We start from the raw sequence: 9881 nt of genomic DNA, 5'->3' as shown, positions 1-9881 counted from the left end.
ATTGATTGCAATCTAAGGCTTTGTTTTTGGATATCTTATCCCAATGGAGGCATGTATAAACAGACAAAATGACTAAATTGGGCAGCAATCTGACCTTTTAGAAGAGAAGCAGTTCAAAAACTATACCAACGTTTCTTTGAAGAAACAAGAATGTCACCATTTAACAGAAACTCACAGTTTAGTTCATTTTCTTCCACATAGCCAAACTACACACTTGAATTCCTAAAATGGGAGTTTCCAGGGCTTTAGGCCTCCTTTTCCTCCCAGAGCCCTTCTTCTCCCAACTCCAAGTTCCGAAAGAAAAGAGTGTTGCTATTCATGTGATAATTGTCAAAACCATGATAAGTGCCAAACAAGACAGTGCCAAGAAATCATTAGTTCACTATACGTCTCGGATTTCTGTAATGTTCTTTCTGTTAATGGGCCAGATTTCGTCAGACCTTTTTTTCCTTGTAAATTCTTCTTAGCTTGTTTTTAGCCATCTTTTAAAAGAATTGTGTAAGCCAGGCTTATAGTAATTCTTCATGAGTTAAAATTAAATATATATATATAAAAAAAACCTGAAATGTTTTTGACAAATTCTTACATTCCATTCTCATTAGATACATTTTGAAATGACTAATTTAGAAAATGAAAATGCTGTACTGAAAAGTTTACTAGGCCCATATTATAGTTGAACATTTTATCTAGAGTACATAAAACATAAAAGAAAGATGAATAACCAATCTATCTTTAAATTTTAAAAATAATTCTGATTCATGTAAAAAGAAAAAATAACATCCAGAAAAATTTAAGAACATCCAGAAATATTTAAGAACATGTTTTTTTGTTTTTTTATCATCATGCAAAATCTTTTATGTAGATGAATTACATCTAATGCTTCAAGTACATACAGTTTCACTGTATCTAAATATTTCATAGAAAAATGTCACCATGAAAGAAGCAAATATTACAATTATAGTAACCTACCAGGATTTTGAAAAGCAAAGGAAAAGGAATAGTACTATTTTTGTTTGTAAACCCATTGACATGAATAGTCTGACCTGTCACAAATTACCTTTTAGCTACCGTATGTTATGTATAGACCAGTCAAAACTGATAACATTTTGCTTTCATCAGTTTTGTGTTAAAATTCTGAAAACCTGAGATGTTTATTGTGGTGAGATAATACAATGTATTTAGATAGCATGCATTCCCTAGACATGTTTACTCGGGTAACAATTCATAAATGGAAAACTGTTTGGGCTAAAGAACAGGGTTATTGCTTCTAAAAGGCAGCTCATGGGTTGTTTAATAGTATTTTAAATGTCTGCTAATGAGAGTCACAAAAAGCACAGGAGAGTAGAGAATTGGTTCCAGAGGCGATCACACAGTAGTCAAGAAGATTAACATGCCACTAGGGGACAGCAGAAAGTCACAAAATAAGGTAGTGCCGGAGAGAACAGAACAAAAGGCTTTTCTTTGGAGAGAGAGAGAGAGAGAGAGAGAGAGAGAGAGAGAGAGAGAGAGAGAGAGAGAGAGAGAGAAACTAAGATGTATTTTCAAACCAAAATCTTTTACAAGTGAAGTATTTGTAACTATATTTTTAAAAGCAGTAAAATAATATTTGCAGGGATCTATTTTTAGATTGCTAAGATCAGTGTACCAAAATGTTATAAAATATACATAACTATTATCTTTGCAAAATAAATTCAAATATGGACTATTCTGTTTTCTACATTTGAGAATGAAGGAAAGTTTTCAACATCAAAAAAATAGCGCATTGCAAAGCACATTAGACAGAACCTCTCAATAACAAAATACAGCTATAAAATATTGAAAATTTGTTCAACAAAGCTAAACATAAGCAGAATCCACTCCGTTTTTAAAAAGGTATAGTGACTATCTGAAGAAATAAAAGGAACTAGCAAATTGATCAAACTAACCAAGTATTCTGGAAATGAAACTACTTCTTCAGACCCACGATGTGAGGTATTTGTAATCTTTAAGCACAATTCTTATTATTGGTTGGAGTTGCGATCACAGTTCAAGGGGACTGAAAATTTTAACCTCTGTAATTATTTTAAAAGCTAATGCACATCCTTTAACACTTCAACTGGCTGAAATGGTCCTTTATACTTCTATATTTATACACCTAAACATCATTTAAAGTTCAATAGATTCTGTAGTCCCAGGTGATTTACCTATAATGCAGCATTCTTACCAAATGACAGCCTATCTTAGACGCTAAATTTCTTAAAGTCACGGATCACATTCCTTTGTCTGATCTGCGTAAAACCTGGATCACTGAATACTCACTCTTTCCCGTGACAAGGTTGATGACTTGTGCAATCATTTTTTTCTGGAGTATCACATTCCTTCTTGAATTCTATGCATTCTTTATTCTTGTTTTTTTGTGATATATATGTGCTACCTTTTACTTAGCAAATAGTCACAATTGTCCCATATTCTATAAGATTAAAAGGTTGGATACGATTTGAGAATTTATTTAGTTCATTTCCCCATTGTTATTTTTCTTTTACCACAACGAAGCATAAAATATGGCAAAAGTCTTTGTTGGTCCTATTTTTAATATTCAAGGACATCAATCCAACAGAATTTTTTTAATGACTAGTAGCTAGTATATATTATACACATGGATGCCTTTTCTCACCACCAAAACAGAAATTTGATTACAACTGTACATTGATTCCAAATACATCCCATACCCTCAAATGTTCATGGTTTTGTCTTTAGCTGTTTAATCTTCTTTTTTTCTGTAATGTATTTTCCCTCCTACTCAAGTTTTCTGACTCTTATACACTTCTAGAATTTAGTAGTTTTTTTTTATCCCAGATGGCCTTTATCCCTAGATGACAACGATGCATTCTTTGCTTCCTTTCCTCCATAGGTTCCTGTTTTATAGATTGTATTCTCTCTTTTTATTCTGCAGTTTGGACCCACTGACTCCAAAAAACAGTAACAATAATTTCCTCAACACTTTCTAAAACCTGAGGATCCTCTCTCTGCACTCCCCCCATCTTCCTGACACCTTGCCTAAACCCCATCTACTGCACTGAAGACCCTGCTGTCTTATGCTATCCTCAGAGGAAACAGAGACCAACTGTTTACCTCTACCTGCAAAGGGCCGTGTTCCTTCGTGAACTTAAAGACTGCTATTAATTCCCTCCAAGTCTTTTCTGCTCCAGACTAAACAAGGCCAGTTCCTTTCCTCTTGCTTCATTTGGACTGTTTTCCACTTAGGCTGTTTTGCTGCTTCCTCTGGACCTACTCTCCAAATTCTGCACATTTGACTTAAGTAGTAAGATTCTAAAAGACACAGTATGATAACAAGGAACTGATTAATAACGCACATAATGTGGATGACTATTTATGTTCCCTAAATTTTTCAGTGACTACCTATCAGTACTTTGTTTTTGAACAACAGGGCTCTGTTTTTAACCCATAATTAGCTTGTGATCCACTGTGGCCTCCTGTATCTTTTTTCTTATTTGTGATTGAATAAATGTTTCCTTTTTTATACTTGTTTATTTATTTTTCCTCTGCACTAGTAAATTGCTTTATCTTTTTATCAATAAATTTCACTCTATATTTTTTCTACTTGGTTCTCAAACTACTCTTTCTTCCTTTGGTTGTTCTCTCTTGTTTAAAGTCAGATCACGGTATCTTGGACAGCTATCTCAATCTCAACAATTTATTTATAATACAAAAATAATTGAAATCATTCTGTGTGTATTTGATTTTTTTAAGCAGACTTAATAAATAATGGTAGTACATTTTAAGAAGAAACAATACTGAAAAAGATTAATATGTAACACTAAAAGCTAGATAATTTTTTCTTTCAAACAGGAAGACTTAGTTAATGTGACATGTGAAAAAGAGAGAGAGCCTTTGTGTGTGTGTGTGTGTGTGTGTGTGTGTGTGTGTGTGTGTGTGAGTATGTGAGAGTAAGCATAAGTTAACTTCTAGAACACTGCAAGCATTTGGCCTTCACCCTTTTCTTACCTCAGAAAAGACCTGAGATTTGTGATTTTCCTCACAACTGCACTCTGTCATGTCTAATACTTTATCTGTCTACATAGAGAGATAGAGAAGATAGATATGAATAAAATTATATCTAATCTCTCCCATTCCTAACACTTGCGAATTACAGTTATCTTTCAGCACGTTCACCTTCTAGAGTAGGTTATTACACTTAGAAATTATAAGTTTTTAACCTGGAGAGTAAAAGCTATGGACTAATTCTGCAAATTCTGAGGAGTTCCCATTGTGGGCCACTGGTGACTAAAATGATCAGTAATGATAATGAACAAAGAAGAGAGAGAAAAGCAAAAATAAATATGTAATTTTGTTATTGCCCAAATATTGTACTGTGAAAAGAAAGGAAAAAATTCAAAAGTATGTAGATTTAATAGAAAATTATGATTTAATGAGCTGATGTTTCAATACCAGTCATTTAACATAAAAGAATCACAATGATAATTATTTATTTGTGCTATATCACAAATTTAAAAAAAATAGATCACAATAAATAGGAAACTACTTGTACTGTATTATCCATTCATCTCCAAACTAACCTCTACCCAGAAAAAGGGGGAAAGGGAAAGAAATAAAATGAAAAATAGAACCTTTGAAATGTTATTCTCACCCAGATGTTAGCCTATAAAAAGGAGACACTCCACCACAGACAATCCAGAACTCGCCCTTTCCAGCCCCCGCATTCAAGTTGCTGAAATTGCAAAAAGAAAAAGTTAACTATTTAACACGCATTTAGGACATATGAGCCCTTTTATTATTTTTAAACTCCTTAGTTACCTTCATGAAGAAAATACTACCTTCAAGTAAGAAGACAGGAGAAAAGTAAGGGTCCACTTCTGTTTATATAATTTCCATTTACAAAAAAATCAAAAGTAAAATAAATAAAACATTTGGGACAATACTATAGCTGTCATTTGGCACACAGTGAATGTAGCCAGACTATTTACTTATGTAGGAGTCTTATCTGAAGGTCAGAAATGTACCGGTAATCACAAACTAACCGACTACAAAGAGAAACCAGTAAAAGAGGAAATAATACAATCTCAAAATGTCTTACTTAAATCATGTACGGTTTTTGTTGAGGACTTTTAAAATTATTATTTCTCTGGAAATAATTAGAGCTTTAGAAAAAAAAATTCAGTGTAAAAATTTCCATCATGAACTCTCTAGAATATTTAACAGTGAAAAGAAATGTACAAGCGCACTTAGATGCACTGCAATGGATGGGGCACATAGCTTCCTAACGGGTTCTTTTATGTATGGCATACGCCAAGGAAAGGAGAGGGAGCCCCTGCCTCCTTGTCCCTTGAATGGACAGACATCTTGGCTGGAAAACATCAGTGACCCTTTGCTATTTCTGTATCTTTTCCCTCTGTTCAGAACTGTTCAGAACTTTGCTGATCAGCTGTCAGAATATTATTCCTTTTTCTCTCAACCTCTACAATCTACCTTTTTTCTTTCTCTCTCTCAGGTTCAATAAATCTCACTTTTCCTACATAACCATTGTATTTATTGTTAAATTATGTTTGTATTTTACCTTCATGATACTCCTTCTTTATTTTCCTCTCCCTAAGTCATTGCTATCTTTCTTTCTATGCCTTTTCCCCTTCAGGCCCTCTCTGTCCCCTCTAGCCTTTTCTCTTATTCTGTCACCTCAGGGTGCAGCTGAGTTTACTCTTCTTTTTTCCTGTCACTCTGTACACTCCTCAGTAGCAGATCTCTTTTTCACCTCTCTTTCCATGAAGTCTGTGTGTGCATTTGAGAAGGATGACTTATGCATTGGGTCAGCATTAGGGGAAGGGGTTAGAATACCTAAGAAAATGCAGAATGCCTCAGGGTGGGTAGGTTTTTAAAAATATTTTATTTTGATAGAGAGTACCAGCAGATGCAAAAATTAAAAAGTAATATCCATAAAATATGATCCCTCTGTGTTTCAAACACACTGCCTTTATATCCTGCAGGTGTTCTTCAAGACTAAGTTGAAGCACATTCAGTTAAAAGATCTCTTGCTATTTTATTTTTCATTTCCCCAAAGGTTTTAAGTAATTTCTTTAGCACCATTTACTAAAAGGAAGATAGATGCATTTGTCTATCTTTGGTTTGGCTCCAACAAAATGCATTTTAACAAGTCTTTTCCTAGTAGAGATACAGTTTAAGTAACCTATTGTGCATTTTGTTTGTAAATAATTTATTATTGAATACAAATGACCACACTTTCTAACATGTCAAAATCAACAGGAGGCAGGACTTGGCATAAGGGTTCGCCATTAGCCCAACTAAATTTTTGTCAAGATTGTATGAAAGGCATAGTTAATATTTAATTTAGCTTATAACACTGAAAGACTCTGGCATCGACCTCATTGGAGTGATATACAAAGCTGAATTGTGTCTTCCCATTTTGATGAAAAGAAAAATGTTGTATTTTCCCACCAATGAAGCAATCTTAGAAACTGGATAACTTTTAATACGTTTTTGCTAATCCCGTCTTTAAAAGAAATAATGAGCATTTATACATTTATTCTGCAATGACCACGATGCCACCACCCCCCAAAAAAAATCTCTGATGGATTTTCAATCTGTGGGTCTCCCCATTTCATTCTAGGAAACTAGAGAACAATAGGTGGGTTTTATATAGCACCTGATTGATATTTCCAAGGGTGTGAAAGCCTCCACTGGCAGATTAGGCTGATATTGCATATTCAAACACATACAATGATATATTTGTCATTGCTATTGACCTTTATCTCTCCAATTTCCTGACAACCTTCTACAGTTATTGACATTACAAATACCAGCAACAACGTGCAGGGCAAAGTATAACCTTTCATTTACCTTCATGTCCCTCAAATGACTCGTGTAGGTAGTTTCAACAAAAGCGGCAAACAATGATACTGTTGATTTTTTTTCCCTTAACTTGCTAAAATGTTTTCCATTTTCCTCTTGTTCTCAGAAAATCATGCCAATAACTCTCTACAAAGGAAACGATTTCAAATGAATACAGGTAATTAGAAATGTCAAGAAATGAGCAAAGTAGGGTGTCTGCCATCATTTCTGTGGAAAGAGTGCCAGATTCCCTTTCAAAAAGGTCTTTGTCATTTTTTAATAGAAGGTAATTAATGTAGACTACAGTAAAATGTACAGGATCCCAGTCGCTTGTCTTTCTTACCATAGAAATGGGACCATAAAGATGTTTTGATATCTAGAAACAATCTTCTGAGGTTATTTTTAAATGACTTTTAATTACAAAAGTAGTCCTTTTAGTCTTTGCATTTTAAAAGAAAAAAGGATTCAGAAAGGGCATATTTATTAGGAGACAAAAGAAAGAAAGTTTTAGAAGGAAAAATTATCTGGAAAGTGAAACAACAGGATTTTAGAAAGCTGACAAGAGTTGAGGATGTGATAAATTAGCCTATATCTCAAAAGTTTCCAACAGTAGCAGGAATAAAACAACGTCCTCGTGGAGGTAATTACACACTTTTGACACCATAATAACTTGGACAGAATATGATTTTTTTCTCTAAGGCCACACCAAACTGACTGTTTGGCTACATTAAAGCCATCCCTCCATGAGATCAACAACAAATGGCCCACAGGTACTCCCTAAACAGGAGACCTCTTAGGATCATTCCCATTCTTTTGGGGATGAAGGTGAAATTCAAGCTAATTTTGAGACTATCTGATGGTCATAGTTTCCTTCTATATGCTATACAAATGGAATAACGCTTCCAAGATTAAGTTTTACATGTATTTACATATAAAATTTTCTCATTTCATCTCTTAGTTCTCAAGAAAAAGTCATATTCCCTCATTTGAGGTTGTGTTATCTTAGGAGAGCAAAAAAGTCTCTATCACAACAAATATGTCCTAAAACCTTGAAGTCTGAAATTAAAATTATGAGTCTATTTTAATATTAGTGATTTTAATATTGAAACATTGATTAATTTGGGATTATGATAAAAGTGCATAAAAGCACTTAATAAGTATGACCTTTACTATCTATTATTGGGAGTAAGATAGACTGAAGGAAAAAAATATAGCCAAACTCCTGTAATAAACATTTTTCAATGCAACAAATGGAATAAGATCCTATTTTTTCTTAAACCTCTACCCTGAGATTATCCTTCTTCAGGGAATCCACACCACTCATCAAACAAATAAAAGAAAAACACTAGACTACAATGTATGTGACAATCCTATATTATTCCGTCTACTGATATATGTTTCTAAGAACCATAATTTAGTGTATTTTTGTTTACAAGCCAGTCAAATCAAGCTTTCAGAGTGGGTAAATCTGGCCATTTTAAAGAGGAAAAGACTACATTTCATAAAAGCTTGTTCTTTAAAGTGTAGCATTAAACTAATGTTTAAAAGGTGGTACAAAATATTACAGAATCATTTATAACAGATACTCCCCTAAAGGTATGTGACATAGCAAACTACTAATTAAGATGGAGTCTAGGAAATGTGGCATGGGTGATATAGTCAGATTGCTCAGGGCCGAGAAAGGTTCACAAGTGATGGGCCCAAGCTTTAACCATCACGTGGAAGAAATAGTCCGAGACTATTTTAATTATTAAAGATAAATGCAGTACAGTTCAGAAACTGAGGTGAATTCACAATATTATGTAAAAAATACAGTAATGAACACAGAATATAGTCAGAAAGATGGACAGAAGAGGTGGATAAGGGTGTGGGGACCAAGAAGCACATCATCATCAAGGAAGAGAAAGATGGCTTCCTCACATACCTGAATTCAGCTGAGAGCTCTTTCTTTCTTATTTGACTCTTGTTCTTAAGTGAGTGGTCAGGAAAGTGTGTCTAAGACATGATCATTTCAAGCTGTGCTGCCTTATCCTCCAAATCATATAATCTCAGCTAAGAGCCCTGACTCAATGCTTTCTCAGAGCCTGGATCAGAAAACCCTCTCCAGAATCAAAACAGGTTGGAATAGTCATTGGAAAAACCATGTTCCAAGTATAATGGTGTACAACTGGTCTATATTTTATTCCTTTCTTACTCATAAATAAAAAATTCCATTAGGATGTGTCGCATTATTGCCCTCCTGCCGAAAACCATAAAGAAGAGTCATTTCTTCTATGACTAACAACATAGTTTATTATGTACTGCCTTAATAAACAGATGAACTTATCGGTTAATCACTGTCAAAACAATAGCAAAATATTAGCCATGCTCAAATCAAAGATTACTGGTGAAATCACACCTTGCTCAAGTTCACAATTCTAGGCTGCTATTCAACCAGAAGGTATTGTAACAGAACAGGCCATGTTGGTTGTTAAAATAATGAAATGCTATTATTCATAGTCACAAACCACTAACAGCTCTTATTCTCTGAGGACAGACCATACTCCTACCATGTTGGCTCCTCATCCTCAGAATATCTACCTCCAGGCTCATTCAAGTAATGCCCTTAGAGCAGCAGGTTCTTCGGGGAAAACCTTCAGCAATATGACTGATGTATTTTCTTTTTGGTTTGTGCCCATACCAGTTAATATATATATATATATATATATATATATATATATATAGTTATCCCCGAATCTAGCTCCTCCCTCCACCCAGTGGGTTAATTTATTAAACTTCCTGGGCATCTATTTTATAGCAGGTAAACATATTCTAAAAAAGCCACATTTACATTTTCATGGCTAATCAGTTAATTGATCAAGTCTACAGTTAAGTTTCCTAGTCAGATTTTATCCTCCGCACTATTTATATGTGTCTACATATTTGAGCAGAATCAAACATATTTTAGAAATCAGCTTTAGCATACAACTCAGACGCACTTCTGCTGCCCTTCTCTGCATAGAGGTAGGATGACACTATAT

Source organism: Hipposideros armiger, unplaced genomic scaffold (genome assembly GCF_001890085.2).
Source record: "Hipposideros armiger isolate ML-2016 unplaced genomic scaffold, ASM189008v1 scaffold_130, whole genome shotgun sequence".
NCBI lineage: Eukaryota > Metazoa > Chordata > Mammalia > Chiroptera > Hipposideridae > Hipposideros > Hipposideros armiger.
The sequence above is the reverse complement of the archived record's forward strand: the minus strand, read 5'-3'. Positions refer to the sequence as shown.